At 43.0% G+C, this 23180-nt stretch overlaps 1 long non-coding RNA gene across 1 annotated transcript in view; it reads right to left on the bottom strand.

Moving 5' to 3' along the window:
* Window positions 1-14136, bottom strand: part of LOC126455637 (uncharacterized) — a 103677-nt gene extending 89541 nt beyond the window's left edge. The window contains exon 1 of the long non-coding RNA XR_007585344.1: window positions 13966-14136. This is a non-coding gene — a long non-coding RNA (uncharacterized LOC126455637). The remainder of the gene's footprint in view (window positions 1-13965) is intronic.
* Window positions 14137-23180: the final 9044 nt, after the last annotated feature.

Raw genomic sequence — 23180 nt, 5'->3', positions numbered from 1 at the left:
AGGACAGCCCCAAGCCAGATTCCCCATAGCATGATTCCTCTGACCTCTAACCACCACTATTTGCGACTTCAGTGGTGTCAAGCGAGAGCTCATTGGAGGGCCGGGTGGAGACTTTTGTGTTTTCTAATGAAAGCTGGTTCTGCCTCGGTGCCAGTGATCGTGTCACGGTTATGAGGAGGCCAGTTGAGGGCCTGCAACCAACCTGTGTGTGTGTGTGTGTGTGTGTGTGTGTGTGTGTGTGTGTGTGCTAGACACACTGGATCTACACCTGGAATTACGGTTTGGAGTGCGATTTCATATGACAGTGAGAGCACTATCGCGGTTATCCCACGTGCCCTGACTGCAAATTTGTATGTAAGTCTGCTGATTCTACCTATTGTGCTGCCATTCATGAACAGCATTACAGGGAGCGTTTTCCAACAGGATAACGCTCGACTACATACCGCTCTTGTAATCCGACGTTCTCTACAGAATGTCGGCATGTTGCCTTGGCCTGCTTGATCACCGGATCCGAGCACAGGTAGGACATCACCGAACAGCAACTCCAGCGTCATCCACAAACAGCATTAACCGTCCCTTGTAAGGTGCCTCTTACGTGCGGAAGACATTTTTACCAGTTTTAATAAATTATTGTCTCTTATTGATGTATTCACGATAGTTAGGAAGTCCATAGCCGGCCATGAATCGGAGAGCATTTCCCACGATTGCTGGCTAGGTAACAAGCGACCATATGTCACACGTAGTGGGGTGGGGCTCGGCGCTGGACCGTAGCAACAAGCGTTAGCCTGGAAAATATACATGGCGGGAAGTACCGCCATCTTGGCGCCAAAGTCACCGATTTCATTTATTTATATTTAATAATTAAAGTCATTTATGACAACATGATGTTTAAAACTATTCATCATAATTTTGCCTCGTTAAAATTCACACCCGTTCATTAACAAATACATATCTTAGTAAGTACGAACTTGATCGGAATCCACGAACTGTGACGAAACTAGTAAGAGATACGGACTGTGCGCCAAAGTCGGCAGTCGGCGTTAAGAGCTCTTCCTGTCTTGTTCGATGGTAGCCATGCTCTCGGTTACGAGTAGTTTGTGACATGAGTGTTTCATTATTGATCTAATAGGAATAAAAGTGATATTACGGCATTCTGAATGTTAATTTCGTGTAAATAGATACCCCAAAGTTGATCGACAGCAATTTCAGATAATTAGCTTCCACCGACAGAGACATCCAACGCGCCAATGAAGAATCTGCACGGGACGACATTTACGAGAGCTGCACCGCGCACAGGTAGGAGGAAATCCGACGACACGACCCACCAAGGCGGATCAAGAAAGGTCCGACTTACACTCGCAAATTTCGGGTGGAAATGCTGACCAGTCAAACTGTACGTCACATATACCACCCTACGCACTCGCGGCTAAGCTGTAATGACAGTATCAGTGTAGAAGCGAGGGGATCTTGCACCCTGTATTGACTGACCAAGTGCAGCTGGCATGGAACTCCATCCCACAAAAATCAGGCACCTATGCAACATAATGCATGCACGTTTGCAGGCTTGCATTCAACATTCTGGCAATTACACCGGTTACTATTGCACCAGCACTTCACCTTTGCTATGACCTGTGTCGTGCTTAGATTAATCTGTGATCTTGCAACGTTAATCAGTTGAATATATTACGTTGACAAATGTATTCCCGAAATTTCATTACTCTTCACTAATTAGTTTTTGGTATTGCGATTTTTTTTCTTCGGCGTATTTTATAGATGTGACTGTTTCCAATGGTTGTTGTGCACTCGTGTAGTCATACACTAGTGGGACCTTATGCCTGATTACACGCTATACACAATATTTCTTCATGATGAGGGTCGATTGCCACTCCCTGCACCAAGCGTCGATCTCTGCGTGTCTTGCTGCAGTCAGGAACCGCGAGACCGCTACGGTCGCAGGTTCGAATCCTGCCTCGGGCATGGATGTGTGTTATGTCCTTAGGTAAGTTAGGTTTAAGTAGTTCTAAGTTCTAGGGGACTGATGACCTCTGATGTTAAGTCCCATAGTGCTCAGAGCCATTTGAACCATTTGCTGTCGGCCGCGGTGACCGAGCGGTTCTAGGCACTTCAGTCTGGAACCACACGGCTGCTACGGTCGCAGGTTCGAATCCTGCCTCGGGCATGGATGTGTGTGATGTCCTTAGGTTAGTTAGGTTTAAGTAGTTCTAAGTCTATGGGACTGATGACCTCAGATGTGAAGTCCCATAGTGCTTAGAGCCATTTGAACCGTTTTTGAACCATTTGATGATATTGTTGTATCCACGGACCCAGCCAACCAACCAACTCGCGCACGCGCGCCCTGACCGTGACACCGCTGGCCACAGTTCCAGTCGCGGCCGTCGGCGTCTCAGGGCGTTACCGCCGACGGAAGAGGTCGCGCCATGGCTGAGCTCGGGTCCGCAGCGCCCTCTGCCTTTTGTAGATAAGGAGGAGCGCTGGCCCCGAGACGGACAGTCTGTTGTCGATTGTCTATCGCTAGCCTTTCGTGGAGTTTATAGCGGATTACTCTCGGATATTATTTGGACTTGTATTGCTGGTGCACGTTTCGTCAGAAATAAAGATAAGTTATCTCTTCATTCTAGCTGACGCAATTCTTGTCATTAATTATTTTTCGGCCAACAGACATAGCTACATTCTGGTCACTACACATGCTTTATACAATTTGTGGTGGCTGCCCCAAAAGTACCGCCGAGGACCTTGGGTTTGGGAGCCGTCACAAAAGATATTTTACCTGCTGGGATATTTTATGTGCGATATCCAGTGTACCCATCGCTATTTTTCTTGACTTCCGGAAGGCGTTCGATACAGTTCCGCACTGTCGCCTGATAAAGTAAGAGCCTACGGAATATCAGACCAGCTGTGTGGCTGGATTGAAGAGTTTTTAGCAAAAAGAACACAGCATGTTGTTATCAATGGAGAGACGTCTACAGACGTTAAAGTAACCTCTGGCGTGCCACAGGGGAGTGTTATGGGACCATTGCTTTTCACAATATATATAAATGACCTAGTAGATAGTGTCGGAAGTTCCATGCGGCTTTTCGCGGATGATGCTGTAGTATACAGAGAAGTTGCAGCATTAGAAAATTGTAGCGAAATGCAGGAAGATCTGCAGCGGATAGGCACTTGGTGCAGGGAGTGGCAACTGACCCTTAACATAGACAAATGTAATGTATTGCGAATACATAGAAAGAAGGATCCTTTATTGTATGATTATATGATAGCGGAACAAACACTGGTAGCAGTTACTTCTGTAAAATATCTGGGAGTATGCGTGCGGAACGATTTGAAGTGGAATGATCATATAAAATTAATTGTTGGTAAGGCGGGTACCAGGTTGAGATTCATTGGGAGAGTGCTTAGAAAATGTAGTCCATCAACAAAGGAGGTGGCTTACAAAACTCTCGTTCGACCTATACTTGAGTATTGCTCATCAGTGTGGGATCCGTACCAGATCGGTTTGACGGAGGAGATAGAGAAGATCCAAAGAAGAGCGGCGCGTTTCGTCACAGGGTTATTTGGTAACCGTGATAGCGTTACGGAGATGTTTAATAAACTCAAGTGGCAGACTCTGCAAGAGAGGCGCTCTGCATCGCGATGTAGATTGCTCGCCAGGTTTCGAGAGGGTGCGTTTCTGGATGAGGTATTGAATATATTGCTTCCCCCTACTTATACCTCCCGAGGAGATCACGAATGTAAAATTAGAGAGATTAGAGCGGGCACGGAGGCTTTCAGACAGTCGTTCTTCCCGCGAACCATACGCGACTGGAACAGGAAAGGGAGGTAATGACAGTGGCACGTAAAATGCCCTCCGCCACACACCTTTGGGTGGCTTGCGGAGTATAAATGTAGATGTAGATGTACCAACTACCAGCCACTCGGCAGATGTCTAAATAAAAGTGAAACGCGTCATTGGAAAATAAAAATAAAATCACACTGCAGCCAAGAGTGCTTGTTTCTTCACTTCTGTGTTTATCTTTGCATCATGAGAGAACACATGAAACGGAATAACCCATTAAGAGTCCCAAAAGAGCGTCTGCATGACTTTACCGGCTGAGGGTGCGACTTTGAACTTTTTATTCGGAGGAGAGGTGATGTGGCGCCACTGCATGGATTGCCGTTTTGTTTCCAATTCGAACTGATGAACCCGTGTTTCATCGTATGTGACGATGTTCGACAAAGAACGTCAGAATCAGCCTCGTAACTCGCAAGCAATTCCGCACAGACGGTTCTTCATTGCTCTTTATGGTCACGTGTTAGGTGGCGAGGAACCCACTGGGTACACATCTTTGTGTACTCCAACTGGTGGACGAGTGTGTCAGTACTATCAACAGACGCATCCAGTTGTGCAGCGAGGTGTTTTGATTGTGATCCGTCGATCACCTCCAATGAGAGTGTCCGCACGTACCAACATTGCTGGAGTGACACTTGTGTGCGGCCGGCCGTCGCCCGGGACACCGGACAGGTTTGCGCGGACCTTTTGCGGTGATGAGAGACACCTCGCCAACGATTCGCCGTTCTTTTGTCCGCTCCCAGGTGTTCGAAAACACTCTGAAAACTCCTACGAATATCTGCGATGCTCTGGTTTTCCATCAAAAGAAACTCAAAGATAGCTCTCTGCTTGGAACGTACCTCCATTACAGAGGTTAGTTTGAAGGCTACCTGCCGAGCGGTTCTAGGCGCTACAGTCTGGAACCGCGCGACCGCTACGGTCGCAGGTTCGAATCCTGCCTCGGGCATGGATGTGTGTGATGTCCTTAGGTTAGTTAGAGTTAAGTAGTTCTAAGTTCTAGGGGACTGATGACCTTGGCAGTTAAGTCCCATAGTGCTCAGAGCGATTTTTTGAAGGATACGTATAGCGCCGTCACCTATCGCAACTGCATTAAACTATGGGTGCTGAAGATCCAATGCTCCATGACGTCCAACAACAAATTCATTTTTTTGACTGAAAATGACTATAACATAGAATGTGTTGCATTACTTATTGAGTGCCCTCGTAGCATCAATCAATAGACATGACATACTGTAGGTGACCGCCAATATGCGACAAAAATAGGCAATACAGCTTTAAATACATGCTGCAGGAACTTTCAAATTCAGTTTTCTTGGTAATATTATATAGGAACTGAACGTTGGCTACCTTATTAGCGTTGAACAATGGATTCCTAGAAATACCCCCACGTTCCCACAGCTCATAATTTAATGCACTTTGCACCAGCTGCATAGATGAGGCATACTGGTAGTAAGCTGATGGAAAGTTGTAGTCATGTAAATATTTTTCATTGAGTAGTTAATGATGCTCAGTCCTGATAGTAAGTAACTGAATCTCAGCTGGAATTGTATACACTCTGTGATACTACATGGCGATAGTGCAGGATCGCGTGGTTCCCTGAACGCCTTAGTTGAGTTTGTCATACGCTCTAAGAAGGAAAAAAGACGCACCACGAAGGAATTATCCGAATGGAACGGAAATTGGTAGATATGACGTACATGTATGGACAAACAAATCATTGCAATTTCAAAACAACTGCATGATTCATTCAAGAGGAAAAGTTTCACAAACTGAATAAGTCAATAATGCGTTGGACGATCTCTGCCCCTTATGCATGCAGTTATTCGTCTTGGCATTGATTGATAGAGTTGTTTGAAGTCCTCCTGAGGGATAATGTGGCAAATTCTGTCGAACTGGCACGTTAGATCTTCAAAATCCCGAGTTGGTTGAAGGGTCGTGCCGGTAATGTTCCAAACGTTTTCAATTGGGGAGAGATCTGGTGTCATTGCTGACCAAGGCAGCGTTTTGCAAGTGCATAGACAAGTTCAGTTCCAAATGGGACTCATAACTGAAGAAAGTTTTACTCCAGTAAGTGAGATTTCAGACCCTGACGACCAGCAAAGACTGTCTGGAGACGCCCTAGACAGTGATGGGACACCAACCTGACTGTTACTCTCCAGACAGCCAAACAACCAGGAGTGATAGTTTGCGATGCCACTTCGTCTCATAGCAGGACCCCTTCAGTTGTCATCGGTGTTACCCCTACAGCATAGCAGTGAGCTGATGATATTCTACGCTCCGTTTCGTTGCTCTTCATGGTAAGCCATCCTTGGCTTATATTCCAGCAAGATTATACCCGCCGCATACGACAAACGTTTCTAGTGCTTGTTTCGTCCTTTCCAAAACCTAACCTTGGCTAGCAAGAGCGCCGGATCTCTCCCCAGTTGAGAACGTTTGGAACACTATGGGCAGTATTCTCCAACCAGCTCGAGGTTTTGACTATCTAACGCGCTATTTGGACAGAACTTGGCAGATAACCCTCAGGACGACAGGTTACAACTCCATCAATCAGTGTCAAGCCGAATTACTGCTTGCATAAGGGCCAGAGGTAGACCACAGCATTATTGACTTGCTCAATTTGTGAAGCTCTTTCTCTTGAACAAATATTCCAATTTTCCTGAAATCGTAACCGTTTGTTTGTCCGTACATGTACGTCACATATACCGATTTCCATTCCATTCAGATAATACCTCGATAGTGCGTCGTCCTTTTCTTTGTCTTAGAATGTATGTTTAAACCTCTAACAAAAATGGCTCTGAGCACTATGGGACTTAACTTCTGAGGTCATCAGTCCCCTAGAGCTTAGAACTGTTGTTGTTGTTGTTGTGGTCTTCAGTCCTGAGACTGGTTTGATGCAGCTCTCCATGCATGCTACTCTATCCTGTGGAAGCTTCTTCATCTCCCAGTACCTACTGCAACTTACATCCTTCTGAATATGCTTAGTGTATTCATTTCTTGGTCTCCCTCTACGATTTTTACCCTCCACGCTGCCCTCCAATACTAAATTGGTGATTCCTCGATGTCTCAGAATATGTCCTACCAACCGATCCCTTCTTCTAATCAAGTTGTGCCACAACCTCCTCTTCTCCCCAATTCTATTCAATACCTCCTCATTAGTTATGTGATCTACCCATCTAATCTTCAGCATTCTTCTGTAGCACCACATTTCAAAAGCTTCTATTCTCTTCTTGTCTAAACTATTTATCGTCCACGTTTCACTTCCATACATGGCTACACTCCATACAAATGCTTTAAGAAACGACTTCCTGACATTTAAATCTATACTCGATGTTAACAAATTTTTCTTCTTCAGAAACGCTTTCCTTGCCATTGCCAGTCTACATTTTATATCCTCTCTACTTCGACCATCATCAGTTATATTGCTCCCCAAATAGCAAAACTCCTTTACTACCTAAACCTAACTAATGAAAGGACATGAAACACATCCATGCCCGAAGCAGGATTCGAACTTGCGACCGTAGTGGTCGCTCGATTCAGACTGTAGCGCTAAACCTATAACAGATTAAAAATGTATGTTTATCAATAGCTACACAAAATGCTCACTTTCTGCCACTAAATTCGTTTCACCGTCTTGCAGCTTTGAAGGTAACTGGTAACACCGAATGATAAGCATTTCTTTCATTATCATGTTTGAGGTTTTTTTATGTAGTTGGAGTCAGTGTTTTCGTGAATTCATCCCAATTAATGTATCATTGTTCTATAAATAAATATTGGAATTATGATGCAAGTAATACGTACAAAGAAGAACATAACATACATTTAATAGTCATTCTAGCATGAACCACAAGAGAAGGGCAGAGGTACGTATATTGCAGAGGGTCTGTAATGGAAGAAAAAGGACACTGCACTGTGCCCACGGGGCATGTCGTAGAAGTCAATGAGTAGCGCTGCAGAACAGGAACAAACAATAAGCAGAATCTTGATTGGTGGCCTTGGTGGAAAGACAATCGGCACTCAAGAACAATAGATCGTATAAAAACAGTAGTGCTGTTGAGTCTTCATGAAGCTATAAAGCTGTTCGTGTTTTTTTTAACGTGCGATATGTCATCGTACAATGAGCAGTCTATCGACTTACGTTTGCAGCTACAGATAGACCCGATCCTACCGCAGGACAGTAGCACAACCTAGACGGACTGCTGCGCTACTCGGCGAGAACCTGTCCTTGTTACCGGCCTCAAAATTTAAAACGCCATCTCACATCATGTAGACAGTGGGTGTCAGATCAAATCATTGTGTCCAGCGTTCATGTACTCGTATGTGTGTGTTTGTGTGTGTGTGTGTGTGAGAGAGAGAGAGCGAGAGAGAGAGAGAGAGAGAGAGAGAGAGAGAGAGAGAGAGGGCGGGGGGAAGGCCTTTCATTGGTCTCAGATTACTGTAAAATACATAAGTAATGTGAGGCAATTGAAACATTTATTAAGAAAAGTTAATGACTAGAATAAAAATTTGGAAAAGGCCTACTTGGAGCCATAATATTTGGTGCAGCTCTGCAAGCGGGTGGTCCTGTGGACGTCTCCCCACTTTCCTATAGTCCATGCCGTTAGAAAGGATTTTTTAGATACAGGGTGTCTGAAGGTTTTAAGCAGGAGAGTGTTTTAAATGCCACGATATTCGCCAATGCAACAAACAGTACTGCGTCCAAGACAAGGAGAGTAGAGTACCAAACTTCATGCTGGCACAGTCTCCATTGTTGTCAAATTCATCCAAGATGGTGGCCACCCCGCTTTCCCTCCTGGTCGATAGTAGATGTGGCAACATTTCAATCAAAGTGATATCAAAATTTTGTTAAATTGAAATGCAAATTAATTAAATTAATTATGGAAATTAATTAAAATCAGAATGGCGATAATTTCAAATTTTGGAGCCCTACTTCACAGTACCACCACCAGAGGGCACTTCCAGACTCCCCGCTCTCCTCTCCCCCACTTCACCACTTGTGAATTGGTGGGAAAAAACTCAGTCTGTGCTGAGCTACTGGAGAAGAAGATACAGTCTTTATTTATTAATTTATTTTGGGGGGAAATGTGTTCTTGGTGGTGTTATCCTGCTAGTGGATAGTCCTGCAACTGCCTCCACATTCTGCAGCCCCTAGCCTCTCCCCCCCCCCCCCCCCCCCCCCCCATTTTCTGCCGCCCCCGGCCCGACTTTTTCCGATCGTGCGCGTGTATATTCGCCTCAAAGTCTGAAGACCAACTGCTCTAGTCCACAATACCACCAGCAGAGAGTGCTCGAAACTATCCGACAACCGCCCCACTTGGGAATTTGCAGGAAAAGGCTGGAGTGGTATGTACTATCCTTATTTTTGGCGGGAAATGTGTTCATCTGAAGATTTGTTGGTGTTGGACAGAGAGGAGGTTAATAAGTCTATTACCTGTAGACATACAGCTGGGAGTAGAGTACCAAACTTCATGCTGGCACAGTCTTCATTATTGCCAAACTCATCCAAGATTGCAGCCACCCCGCTTACGCTCCTACATGAGGAATAGTATGGGTGATAATTGAGCAAATATGGTGATGCAGTGGGAGGGACTGAAGATACATTTCAGAACTCATAGAGACTGTGCTGCAGTTGTTCGTGCTTTTGAAATGACTGGTCAATGCTCAGTGCAAGAGATGACCTGGCGCGCCCACTACCATCCCTTTTTACCGACGGCGTGTGTGCCTCACTGTCTGACATCGGCGTTCGCTACAGACGCCTCCCGTAGCCTTGGTGCTCGAAATTCAAATAAACGGTGTGCTCTTTATTTCTCGACAACTTTGTTCTATTCCATTGTCCGCGAGATATCACCTCGGTATAGCTGCTGAGGAACTTACACACTAATACATGATAAGAAGGGATAGGGCGGCAGACTATCACTGAGGTGTAGGAAGGCCAACACACGCTACACAACTAATGGTAAACGCTTCACTGCTCTAATTACGCATGGAAATTGTCATGAAAAAACCGGCACTTGTAAACAGTGGGTCACACAATGCAACACACGCACTGACAATTGAGAAAACTCATTGTAATAAGACAACTACCGCTAAAATCGACCCCAAAAGATCGCACCAGGAGAGAGTGGCAGTAGCTGCATGTGTGCTCACCTCGATCTGCGGTCATGGACGAACCAGCTTAGAACCAGTCTTACCTGCCCTCCTACCTCCGCCGTCATCCCCCCCCCCCCCCCCCCCCCCCGTCGCCATCCCATAGATAAGGATACAGCGTTTATGTTACCTCTTCATGTAAACCATATGAAGGCTGTCCGGTAGAGGTTTCAGTTGCTCCATTGTACTGAATAACAGCTTCTTGTACGCATCTGTGTGTTCTCATATACTGTGGAAAGATGAGATATTCCACTCGCTCCACCTAAGTAAAATGCTTGTTGACAACGCTCTAGGTACATCCGAGGGTGGATGAAATCTCCTCTGGAAAGAATAAGCACACAGCCGTTGAGGTTGTTGAAAGAGTGGCATTCCTGCTGTACGGACGGTGGATGAATAGATGGTGGAGGAGTTTTGCACAACTCACTTGCTCCGCATGAAATAACACACTGCGTCTATGGCTGAAGTGTTGCCGTTCTTAACAGCTCAACTGCTGTAACGTCAGCTAATTTAGTTTTGAAAAAAAGTGACTGAATGAACACAAACACTCATGTGTCACATGAAGTACTACCTTCGTGTATTCTACAGGTGTGATACTTATGCCTGCTACAACGAATACTGTACCGATCGATCTCACCTCACATCGTGTAATGAGTGTAGCCTTCAGCTTTAAAAATGAATACTGTGATGGCAACACGGCGAACAGCGGATATAGTACTAAAACCAATGAAATCTCCAGTTAAATAACTATCAACTCACTCTCGTGGTATGAACTAATGCTTGCTACAATGAATACTGAAGCGAGAACATTGAATTTTGCGTTGAATATACTACAAAATAAGCACGTAACACCATCCAGCAGTCCTTAAACATACATTCAGCTAGCAAGTTCCACACACTAAGGTGACCAGAAGACTTCGCCATTGTACTGCTGGTAGGACCAAACAATAACACGATAACCAACACTGAGTGAACATCCTGTGACGGATAGACGTGCTTTTCTTCTGAGTGGTACCAATGCGTCTTAGGAGCAGAGAGCCGGCCAGAGTGGCCGAGCGGTTCTAGGCGCTGCAGTCCGGAATCGCGCGACCGCTACGGTCGCAGGTTCGAATCCTGTCTCGGGATACGGTATTGCTTTCTATGATTCATTAAAAATCTAAGGTCTTCTACTACCAGCTACAAATGGAACACTGCATGCTGATTGTGATCGCATTAATAGCGTATTAGCCATTCGGTGGGAAGTGCAGAACCAGAAAGTAGGACGCCACATGGTGTAAGTTTTTTTTTTGTTTTTTTGCTTTCGTTTCGGCCTGCTATGGACCACGAAGATTTTTATCTCTTCCCTGATTGTGTTTTCCTCTTTTGCCAGTAGATTTTCATTTTGGCTGACTGTGCTTCTTTTCTCTGTTTTGACTATTTTCAGGCAGGACGTGGAACTGGCGTAGTACGCGAAATAAGGTTTTTAGTAATTTTTACTTTTTCTCTGAAAACGTCTCGATCCTGAATGTCATCAAATGAAATTTCAGCTTCCTGTAAATCCTTTTTAACTTGGCTTGCCCATTTTGAAAACGATTTTGTTTTTGAAATTGATGAATGTATGCCGTGAGTAAGTCTTTGCGGGTTCGTTCTGTCCAGATGACCAAAAAACATCATTCTCCGCTTCCTCATTCTGGTAACAATGTCTTCTGTATGTTCGTATAATTCACAGTTGTGTCTTCGGCGGAATTCCTCCGTTTTCGCCAAGGATTTTCCTCAAAATTTTCCGGTCTTTTATTTCAAGTTTTCGTAGTGGTCCTTTCTTCGTCATGTTAAGCATTCTGATGCATACAAAGCTGAGGGTCTAATTACGGTGTTATAATGACAAAGTTTTAGGTTTAAAGACAGGCTTTTGTTTTGTATAAGTCTTTGCACAGATGAAAAGCACCTTCTAGTTTAGAACACCTACTTTCTACAGCTGCATTTTCTGAACCGCCAGGTGCAATTATTTCTCCAAGATATTTAAATTTCTTCGACTGCTTGATTTTCTCTTCTATTTCAGTATGAGGAGGAGCTTGTTTGATGTTTGTGATGAATTCAGTTTTGTTAAATGCAACTGATTTTAGGCTGGACACTTGAACCTTAGCTTCGTCAATATTATTTGCAATGAGTGCCAGATCATCAGCAAAAGCCAAACAGTTTCCACTGAGGCCACTTCTTTTGTGCCCAATTTGAATCCCATAACCTGGCGGTACGGTTGTTTTCCACTCTCTGACTATCTTTTCCAGGAGACAGTAGAAAATCAATGGAGAGAGCAGGTCACCCTGTCTCAGCCCTGTACAGATTTCAAATGGTTCTGATAGTTCGCCTCTGAACTTGAAATTTAACACTGTGTTATTTAAAGTGGCGCTTATCAGATTGATTGTTTTCCAATCTACACCAAATTCGGCAAGGGTGTAAGATAGTAATAAAGTCATCTGTCTTACCGAATTTATAAAGTGATGATGTGTCCACAGGGTTGTAGGTCATGGAGAATGATGCTCGATGGGTAATGATCACGTACAACTGATTCTGTGCAATGTGAGGAAGTTGGGGGACTAGCGGCTGCTCCATCGTGTTGAGCGAAAATGTCCTAGGATAGGGCTCCCAGAGCAGTTTACAGTTTACTAAGAGGAACTGTTTTCTACCCTAAGGACATTGATGCAGATGAGATGACATCATTGTACGAAGTTCCTCATTTGATTTGATTCCCAAAGTTTCCTCCTCGTTGTTGGTCAGACGTGCCAGCGGATGTCCAAGGCACTCTCCTTCTCTTGCAAAGGCAGGGGAAGATATTTTCTGCTGGGAGTCAGGACACGTACGGATTCGGCGAAATTAACCTTCTGATGCTGCTACCAGAGAGCCTTGCTCCCTTCAACCTCCCGCTCACTGTTCACTTTCCCTGTGGGGGCCCAGTAGGCATGTGTTGGTGTGGAGCTCAGTCCTTAGAAGTGAAGGCCAGTAAACTGCGGTCAGAGAAATCTCCTTTAGTGCGGCCATGGCGTACCTTCTTCCGGACACGACGCATTGTTGAAGTAGCTCTTACTATGCTAAACTTCGGACATCGTCCCTTAAAACATGGCTTTTTCGTGTGGCGGGAGGGCCAACTAGTGTGTCAAAGATGTGGACCACAAGTGTGGATACTATTTTAAATGGGTGTTTCTTATATGACGACATAAGGGCAAACCCGCATCTCTCATGGACCGTGCCCTCTATTTTAAATGACAATGAGATGAGCGAGGCTCATGTTTTAAGGTTTTGTGAGATGTAAGAGATCGTTTCCAAACTATCTCCTGAGAGATTTTAGTATGTTGCAGAGTGGTTTGCTCACCCATCATTTGTAAGTAGTCATGTAGCCAAAATAATCTCGCCCCCTTTTAAAGACAGCTGTTCTTGTATTGTAACCTCCCCGCAGAAATAAAATTCAATGATAATAAAAAAATGTGCCAAATGTTAACTCCCCACAAAATATCGTTAAATTGAAATGAATCCAAGCGTAAACTCCCCACAAAATTAAAGAATAATAATTGATCAGAAACCCACAATAATATTAATCAAATAATGAACCATCAACCGTATGTAACTTCTCAACAGAAATAATTAAACCTGATAAATTCTGTAAGGGCGGCAGCGCTGACCTTCGGCCCTGTATTCTGAATAAAAAAAGCAAAAATTCTTACCTCAATAAAAACTGCATCTATATCTGCTCTTATCTATCGACGCAGCTTCGTGCAATGCTGGCCTATATATTTTTTTTTATTCTTGCAAGAAATGCATAGGAAAAATAGTTTAAATTGAAATGAATGCTTTTTCTTCAAAAGAATGGAAAAATTCTTTAAATTGAAATGAATACCTTTTTTTTTAAAGAGTTACTTTATAGAAAATTATTATTGGGGCATTTTTTTAACAAATTAATTACAATTAACATACATTATTAGATGTGCGCAATGCTGCGTCTTTACCTTTTACATCCCGAATCGTGACCAGAGTCGCGAGAAGAGCACGCCGCCGACGCATGCCGACTCCTGCTCAGTACGCCGTCCACTCGCTACTACTACTGCCGACTGACTACTACTACAGACAGAGTACAACTGTTCCTGCCGACTCGCTACACGCAACTGCACTCTCGCGCGGTCAAGCGCAGACTAGCAACGATAAATAACTCTCTGGTCAGAGATTCTGTCATGCCTCGCCATCGCTGGTAACGAATACATACGTGTTTCAGTATTTTATATTTGATTTTATCTATAGTAATTATACTTTGTTTTAACAGCATTTTAGGAATGATCTTTTACGAATTTTCGACGTTACTGTTGTATTTTGATTTCATGTTTGTTGATACAGCTTAGTTTTGGAATTTATTACTTTTTAACAGGTTTTAACCATCCTTGTCTTCATTTATTTCATGCAAGGATGCTGATGACTTCGACATTTAGACCACTAAAACACTAAGAATTAACAAACTAAAATAAAAATTTCGTTAGAGATGACTGCATACAGAGCTGAAGGAGATTCGGCAGAGCTCATATGTGAAAAGACGGAGCGTGTGTAAGATAAGACATGAAACAGAGCTAATTGCGCTGAGTTAAAACAAAGGGGAAATAACAGAAATGTGACGGAAGAAACTAAGTTGGTCTACGTGGATATGTCGGACAAATTCCTTGCACTCGAAGTATGGGACCTCATCATCATCAGGTTCACACTAGATTTTGTTACTAACACACACTGTTGCAAACTTTCCTATTCAAGTTCACTGGAAGTTTTGTTTTGGAAACCCTATGTAGTTTATCAAAGGTAGGGCAATCCAGGCCATGTCAACTCCTCTGTTCAATTCGTTTGCTGCCCCTGCAGTCGCTGTCCTCGACTGCACTAAATACAAATACTCATCAACTTGCTCCACAACTTAATTGTTGTTTATACCATTGTCTTTTCAGTATGACACCTGTACATTATTTTAGTTCATGGAAGTATGTTCTGTCTTTACAACTAAATGAAAGACGGTTTGTTTTTGCCATATGCGTTTCGCTACTTTTATTTATGATGAATCACCTATGTTTGTTTCTGTACATATAATAAATGCATTATGTAATAATTACAGGTATATTCCTGTGTTACGCTTCCTAGTGTCCTTAGGTCGTTTTACGGGTTAGAAACAGCCTTTGCAGTACAAGTTTCGTGAGATTAAATTACCGTTTGGTGTTACTTCCAATTTCCAAGGTTGCTAGCCCAGGTGTGTAGTTCTGGAGGTGCGTTTTACTCGGTCCACATACTCGAAATTGCAGATTTCCGATGTTTTCACGCGTATTTATCACACTTTAATTGGACTTTTCACTGTACGTTGACGTGTGTATGTGTGTAAAGGGCGTAGTGTTGCCAACTGTCACTGTGTGTTTGTCTTTCGGCTTTTGTTTGTGTTGTGTGCGTGGTTTGATATCTGTTCATTTGTTGTGTGTGTGTGTGTGTGTGTGAGAGAGAGAGAGAGAGAGAGAGACGGGAGAGGGGGATTCGTTAATTACTTATTGTGATTGTTTCATATTTCCATTTGTTATTGTTCTTGTGGTTAATATGATCAGTTAGTTATTGTTTGTATCGATTTGGTCGTTAATTACTTTGTTTTCATTGCAAGGACTCTTTGTAAAAAAAGGTTCACCTGTAATGTCAGGAGTTTTTTGTTCTAATTGTACACTCTAATAATTTTCTTGTTCTGTACCTTGTTGACTGGTTCATGTTCATGTGTTATCAGGTGTTCTGCAAAGGTAGAATGGCTGTGTTCATACTTACAGCCTCTTATATGTTCCTTATACCTTGTTTTGAAATTCCTGCCTGGCATCCCCAGGCACATTCTTGACATTCTGACTAGTATATACCTGCTCCTTGGTATTTATCTGGTTTGTCTATTGTTATTTGTAAATATGACTGGAATATGTTTCTTGCTCAGTAGGCAATGTGTAATCCTTGTTCCTTTAGCATATTTGCTATTCTGTGTTTTGATTTGTGTTTGTGTGTTAAAGTGTAGCAATTTTTTCTGTTCGTCATATCATGAATGTTATTGTTTTTAGTTTCTATGTGTGCTGTAGTGTTTGGATTGTTTGTGGGGTTCTGTGGTGTTTGTGTTCTCTGTTTTTCCCCATGTTTCTTTAATTGTGTCTTTATTTTGTTGCTGAGTCTTTGAATTATATAGATGTTATAACCATTGTCTGATGCTATGAGCTGAATTGTTTGTAATTCTTTTCTGGTTTTCTTCACGTGCTGCACACAATGAAAAGTGCAAGTAAAGTGCTGTGATAAATGTGGGTGAAAAAACGCCGTAAATCGGTCATCTGGAGTATTGGGACCGAGTAAAACGCATCTCCACGACCACACATCTGGACTAGCAACGTTGGAAATCATAAGTAACACCAAACGATTATTACACCTCACGAAACTTATGCAGCAAAGGTTGTTTCTAACGCGAAAAACATGAGAAAGCGTAACACAGTAACATACTTGTAACTATTACATAATGCATTTAACGTATATACAAAAACAAACATGTATTACGGGCCACTGTGCGAAGTCGTTCTGTTCACAAGAAGACCGAAACTACTGCGCAAACATCAGCACTGCAACCCAATAACACTACATGCACGCCCAATACGTTTCCGCGAGAAGGTCAAATACCTCGGTGTCTGGCTGGATCGGAAACTACTCTGGGGGGACCACATTCAACACGTGACCAACAAAGCAAACGTGAGGCTCAAACAACTCTACCCTGTGCTTAACAGGCGTAGCACACTGAATAGGAGGGTGTCTAGGTCCATCTACATGACACTTATTCGACCCTTGATGACGTACGAATCCCCTGTCTGGGGATACGCTGCGCCCACACGCCTGCGCCGTCTACAGCTCATACTGAACAAAGTACTCAGAATCGTAAGCAACACTCCTCGCTACACACGCACCGCGGACCTTCACCGGGAATATCGGCTAGATACCATCTTTCAGGTATTCCAAAAACTCTCCACACGACTGTACAATAACATGAGACACTCGCGCAACCCGTTTATCCTTTCTCTGGGTAACTACGACCACAACTATAGATGGAAACATAAAAGACCAAAGACACTATTGGCAAGGAACTAAACATCTATGGTCCATAGCACACTAACACGACAGTACTGGCGAGCCCCTGCAACACAGCTACTACTGGTAACCCCAGATGCTCGACCCGCCGAAAAACAGGCAGCCGCAGGGAAACCGTGCTGTATACAGCACGCAAACGACCTTTAACTGTTGCAGGGAAGCAGCAACTGCAGCAAGCCCCACAACGAGCTTCCGCAATGACAAAGGTAACGATGCACGATACCTCGAACTAACATAACCACACCTTGCATGCACTGTCGCAGATAGCAAGCCGCTACTGCCCTTACTACCCGTCCTATTGTCGCAGAGGTTTTTTTTCCCTTGGCGCTTGCCTTGGCACTTTTTTTCTTCTGCCCTTACAACCGCTACCCTTCGATCGCTTTCGTCCACTTTCTATCTCCTGATGGACCATGTTAATGAGTAATCTTACCCAGACGCATGGATAACAGCTCGCATCCTGTGACTCCTGGTTCAAAGACTAACATCTTATACGGAGGTGACAGTAGAACTTTTGGTTTGGTCACCACGTTGGTGTGGGCGTGGAGGGGCCCCATCCTTTTGAAGACGCTTCGTAAATAAAGGAAATGGAATGCGTATGGTAAAAACCAAACCACCTTTCGTTTAGTTGCAAAGATGAAAAATACCTCCATGATTTTTGAAGCAAGTAAAGAACGACGGAAAACGGAAGAAAGGCAATTGTTTTACTCTTATTATAAACGATTCTCAGCTCTACGCGTGAATACAAGAAAGTAATTAGCCTACTGAAATTACGTGTCCCACGTATTATATCTATGGAAAAACAGTAATTTAATAATATTAAAAAATTACGAAAGCACTGTAGTCTGTGAAAAATTAAGCAGAACCCTAAATCGTAGAGTACAACCCTACAGGTGAAAGAAATGAGGCATTTTGATAATCACATGTTGTTGTTGTGGTCTTCAGTCCTGAGACTGGTTTGATGCAGCTCTCCATGCTACCCTATCCTGTGCAAGCTTCTTCATCTCCCAGTATTTACTGCAACCCACATCCTTCTGAATCTGCTTAGTGTATTCATCTCTTGGTCTCCATCTACGATTTTTACCCTCCACGCTGCCCTCCAATGCTAAATTTGTGATCCCTTGATGCCTCAGAACATGTCCTACTAACCGGTCCCTTCTTTTTGTCAAGTTGTGCCACATACTCCTCTTCTCTCCAATTCTATTCAATACTTCATCATTAGTTATGTGATCTAATCTTCAGCATTCTTCTGTAGCATCACACTTCGAAAGCTTTTATTCTCTTCTTGTCCAAACTATTTATCGTCCATGTTTCACTTTCATACTTGGCTACACTCCATACAAATACTTTCAGAAACGACTTCCTGACACTTAAATCTATACTCGATGTTAACAAATTTCTCTCCTTCAGAAACGCTTTGCTTGCCATTGCAAGTCTACATTTTATATCTTCTCTACTTCGACCATCATCACTTATTTTGCTCCCCAAATAGCAAAACTCCTTTACTACTTTAAGTGTCTCATTTCCTAATCTAATTCTCTCAGCATCACCCGACTTAATTCGACCACATTCCATTATCCTCGTTTTGCTTTTGTTGATGTTCATCTTACACCCTCCTTTCAAGACACTGTCCATATGCGAAAACCTTACTATCTGTCGTGTAGTGAACCCACAACGTGAAACGAAAGCGCAAATGAAACAAGGAATGAGGAACAAAGTGTGAAAATACTGAACTATACAGAAAAATGTCTAATAGAGCAAATTTGCACGAATACCCAAACCCGGGATATAGAAGATGTGACCTGCCTTATGTAAATGCAACTGCTGTCTTGTAAACGAAGATATTTCATTGTTTTTGTCAGTCTAAAACCACACAAATGGTACCATAATAAATTTCGACTGTTTAGCAACTCATCATTACATGGTACAAGAAGCTGGTTCAATGACGTCCGTTTATTGAAGTGATCTGCGTGTGGCAAACTGGTTCATCGACGGTCGCAAGAGTACATCAGACAGCCAGTGTGAAATAGCTATTAAATCAAGCAACTGTCAAACTAGTTATGATACCATGTGTGTGACGTGAGGTTGAACAGATCACTTTCTACCAAGGAAAAAAACTGTACAATAAATTACCCAAGAAGACTAAAGAGACTACTAAAACGAACTTATTTAAGGGGACATGCCCCTGAAAGGGCTGCATTTTTGGCATTATCTTCACCCTCATAGTGCAACTGATCTATAAATGAGAGATAGCTCAAAATTCTTACACACAATTAGGGTCATCAGTCACAGCATTTCCCAAAAAATCGTTAAGATATTTATTATATTTTGGTACTGACAGCAATATTTATAATAGGATAAAAAATGGAACACTATTTCACTGCGCTACCATTTTCTTTGGAACCACTGACTGCACAACCTCGAAAAAAGATTCAGAGTACAGAAAACATTCGCATAAGTGCTTTATGCCTCAAATTTCCTTCCCTGATGCCGATCTGTGAAAAATACAAGTAATTTATTTTACTACAACAAAAATATTTAAAAATGTAGCTCAAATATCACCAACATCATCATCATGTTAAAAAATTTTCAGGAAACAGTAGGCAAGACATGTATAGGAGGTCACTCTAAGTACCTGTGCCAATTTGTGTGAGTGTAACTTCAGTCATTTAGGAGAAAAGTGTACCTGAATGATGAAAATTCAAGTTTTCGGTAAACCGCAAAAGAAGATTTACAGATTTAATAACTTACCACTATGCTCGTTTGGAACAAAAAAATGGTTCAAATGGCTCTGAGCACTATGGGACTTAACTTCTGAGGTCATCAATCCCCTAGAACTTAGAACTACTTAAACCTAACCAACCTAAGGACATCACACACATCCATGCCCGAGGCAGGATTCGAACCTGCGACTGTAGTGGTCGCGTGGTGCCATACTGTAGCGCCTAGAACCGCTCGGCCACCCCGGCCGGCCGTTTGGAACATTCCAGCTGCATACTCCAGTTGTCCTCCTGTTTCCTTATCCTTCATTCTTTTCTCTATCCTTGACCCCTTGGTAGCAGCTTCTGCAGCTGTCTCTTCTTCGGTTACCCACCGCTTATCAATAGCAGTTAGAGCTGAAGCCATATTCCTTCATATCTGGATGTTCAATTTCTTCATCTACATCTACATGACTACTCTGCAATTCACATTTAAGTGCTTGGCAGAGGGTTCATCGAACCACAATCATACTATCTATCATTCCACTTCCGAACAGCGCGCGGGAAAAACGAACACCTAAACCTTTCTGTTCGAGCTCTGATTTCTCTTATTTTATTTTGATGATCATTCCTACCTATGTAGGTTGGGCTCAACAAAATATTTTCGCATTCGGAAGAGAAAGTTGGCGACTGAAATTTCGTAAATAGATCTCGGCGCGACGAAAAACGTCTTTGCTTTAATGACTTCCATCCCAACTCACGTATCATATCTGCCACACTCTCTCCCCTATTACGTGATAATACAAAACGAGCTGCCCTTTTTTGCACCCTTTCGATGTCTTCCGTCAGTCCCACCTGGTAAGGATCCCACACAGCGCAATAATATTCTAACAGAGGACGAACGAGTGTAGTGTAAGCTGTCTCTTTAGTGGACTTGTTGCATCTTCTAAGTGTCCTGCCAATGAAACGCAACCTTTGGCTCGCCTTCCCCACAATATTATCTATGTGATCTTTCCAACTGAAGTTGTTCGTAATTTTAACACCCAGGTACTTAGTTGAATTGACAGCCTTGAGAATTGTACTATTTATCGAGTAATCGAATTCTAACGGATTTCTTTTGGAACTCATGTGGATCACCTCACACTTTTCGTTATTTAGCGTCAACTGCCACCTGCTACACCATACAGCAATCTTTTCTAAATCGCTTTGCAACTGATACTGGTCTTCGGATGACCTTACTAGACGGTAAATTACAGCATCATCTGCGAACAACCTAAGAGAACTGCTCAGATTGTCACCCAGGTCATTTATATAGATCAGGAACTGCACAGGTCCCAGGACGCTTCCCTGGGGAACACCTGATATCACTTCAGTTTTACTCGATGATTTACCGTCTATTACTACGAACTGCGAGCTTCCTGACAGGAAATCACGAATCCAGTCGCACAACTGAGACGATACCCCATAGGCCCGCAGCTTGATTAGAAGTCGCTTGTGAGGAACGGTGTCAAAAGCTTTCCGGAAATCTAGAAATACGGAATCAACTTGAGATCCCCCGTCGATAGCGGCCATTACTTCGTGCGAATAAAGAGCTAGCTGCGTTGCACAAGAACGATGCTTTCTGAAACCATGCTGATTACGTATCAATAGATCGTTCCCTTCGAGGTGATTCATAATGTTTGAATACAGTATATGCTCCGAAACCCTACTGCAAACCGACGTCAATGTTGATCCTTGAAATTACACCATCATTGAATGTTATTATTGCGTCCATTACACCAATCTTAAGCACTGTCAGCCCAACAAATACAGTTTTGGGTATACTCTCCCATACAAAGCTGTTGAAGCCTTCATTTGCATTCTGAGAGAGACCATGCATGCATTTCCTAAGTAGATTTTTATTTGCCAGATCCCTACATATAGGCCTAATTGCCTCCCTAACTGTAAGTGGTAAGGAATGCTTGTGGTCATATTGTGTGCCTGTAGCATTGCTCAACCAGTATTTGCAGCACGAATCTTCCCCTTTTGGACCCAAACCATGCAGTGGGGTTTCATCTGTTGACAATCTGTGAAACAGTGTTGCCCACACAACTCGTCTCATGTTCTCCAAATCTCCTACATTTCTACTTATTGCTATCCCATAATATTGAGTCAAAGAATAAATTTCACTTTTTAGAAGACGACCTGGACCACCTATGTGTTTTTTCTCTGACAGTTTTTCTCCACTGAAGTCTTTACATAAATTTCTCAGCCGAGTTCCCATTCTTTTTTGTACATTCCCAACACATTCAAGCTTTTCTATCAGTGTGTCCCCATATGAAACTTCCTGTCAGATCAAAACTGTGTGCCAGACCGAGACTCGAACTCGGGACCTTTGCAATTTCGCGGGAAAGTGCTCTACCATCTGAGCTACCCAAGCACGACTCACGCCCCGCCTCGGGGTTGAATTTCCAAAAATGTCGGAACACGGATTTTTTTTATTTCCAACCGAGAAACCAAATACAAACTTTCATAGTTCTAGTTTCGGAACTGCGGTAATAGCGACATATTTTCCAAAATACCTTTCATCCTCTATTTCACTCCCCAAGGAGCGGAATTTAAATTCCTGCTTAAACGATGCCTACGTATAAGGTCAACACCCTCTCAAAATCTGAAGTTTCTATCCTTAGCGGTTTGCGTTTGGCGATGATCAGCCAGTCAGGCCATTTCCTTTAATATATAGAGATTTTCCTGTGGAAAACAGGCTATCACCACTGATAGTCAGACATTGTGGACTAGTGTTTCTTCCACATTGTAAAGGCTGCCTCGCATTTTTTCGTCTTATTAAGTCAAATATCGGAATGTATTGAATTTTCTAATCTCTTACTTGTCTGTAGACTTGCCCCTGTCCCTGTTTTCATTCACTTCTCAGCTGGAACAATTGCTACAGGTTTCAATCTCCGATGCTGTCACGGTAAAGGAGACAGGAAGATCTTTCCCGGCAACCTAACACTGACCTGAAGGTAGATAGGGTAGAGTTGCAGGTCCGACTGGTCACCTTCATTAATATACTACCTATCCTTTTTGGTTGATTTTATTGAGTCGAGCGTACACCAACCCCCCTTTTGACTATTCGCCATACGAGTTACAAAACTTGGCGGCGAATCTTTATATAAGTTACACAGAGTTTGGTAGTGAGAAACGAATGAACAGTGTAGCACTAACCTTTTACGTTATTAAATAACGTCTTTGTAAAACAATATTGTGCTCTAGGGATAAACTGATGAGATAGCACATTTTAGGCAGACTACCTTGTATTCGGGAGGATGGACGTTCCCAATCTTCATCCAGCCATCGTGATTTAAGATTCCTCTGGTATC

The sequence above is a fragment of the Schistocerca serialis genome, chromosome 2 (genome assembly GCF_023864345.2).
Source record: "Schistocerca serialis cubense isolate TAMUIC-IGC-003099 chromosome 2, iqSchSeri2.2, whole genome shotgun sequence".
Taxonomy (NCBI): domain Eukaryota; kingdom Metazoa; phylum Arthropoda; class Insecta; order Orthoptera; family Acrididae; genus Schistocerca; species Schistocerca serialis.
The sequence above is the reverse complement of the archived record's forward strand: the minus strand, read 5'-3'. Positions and strand labels throughout refer to the sequence as shown.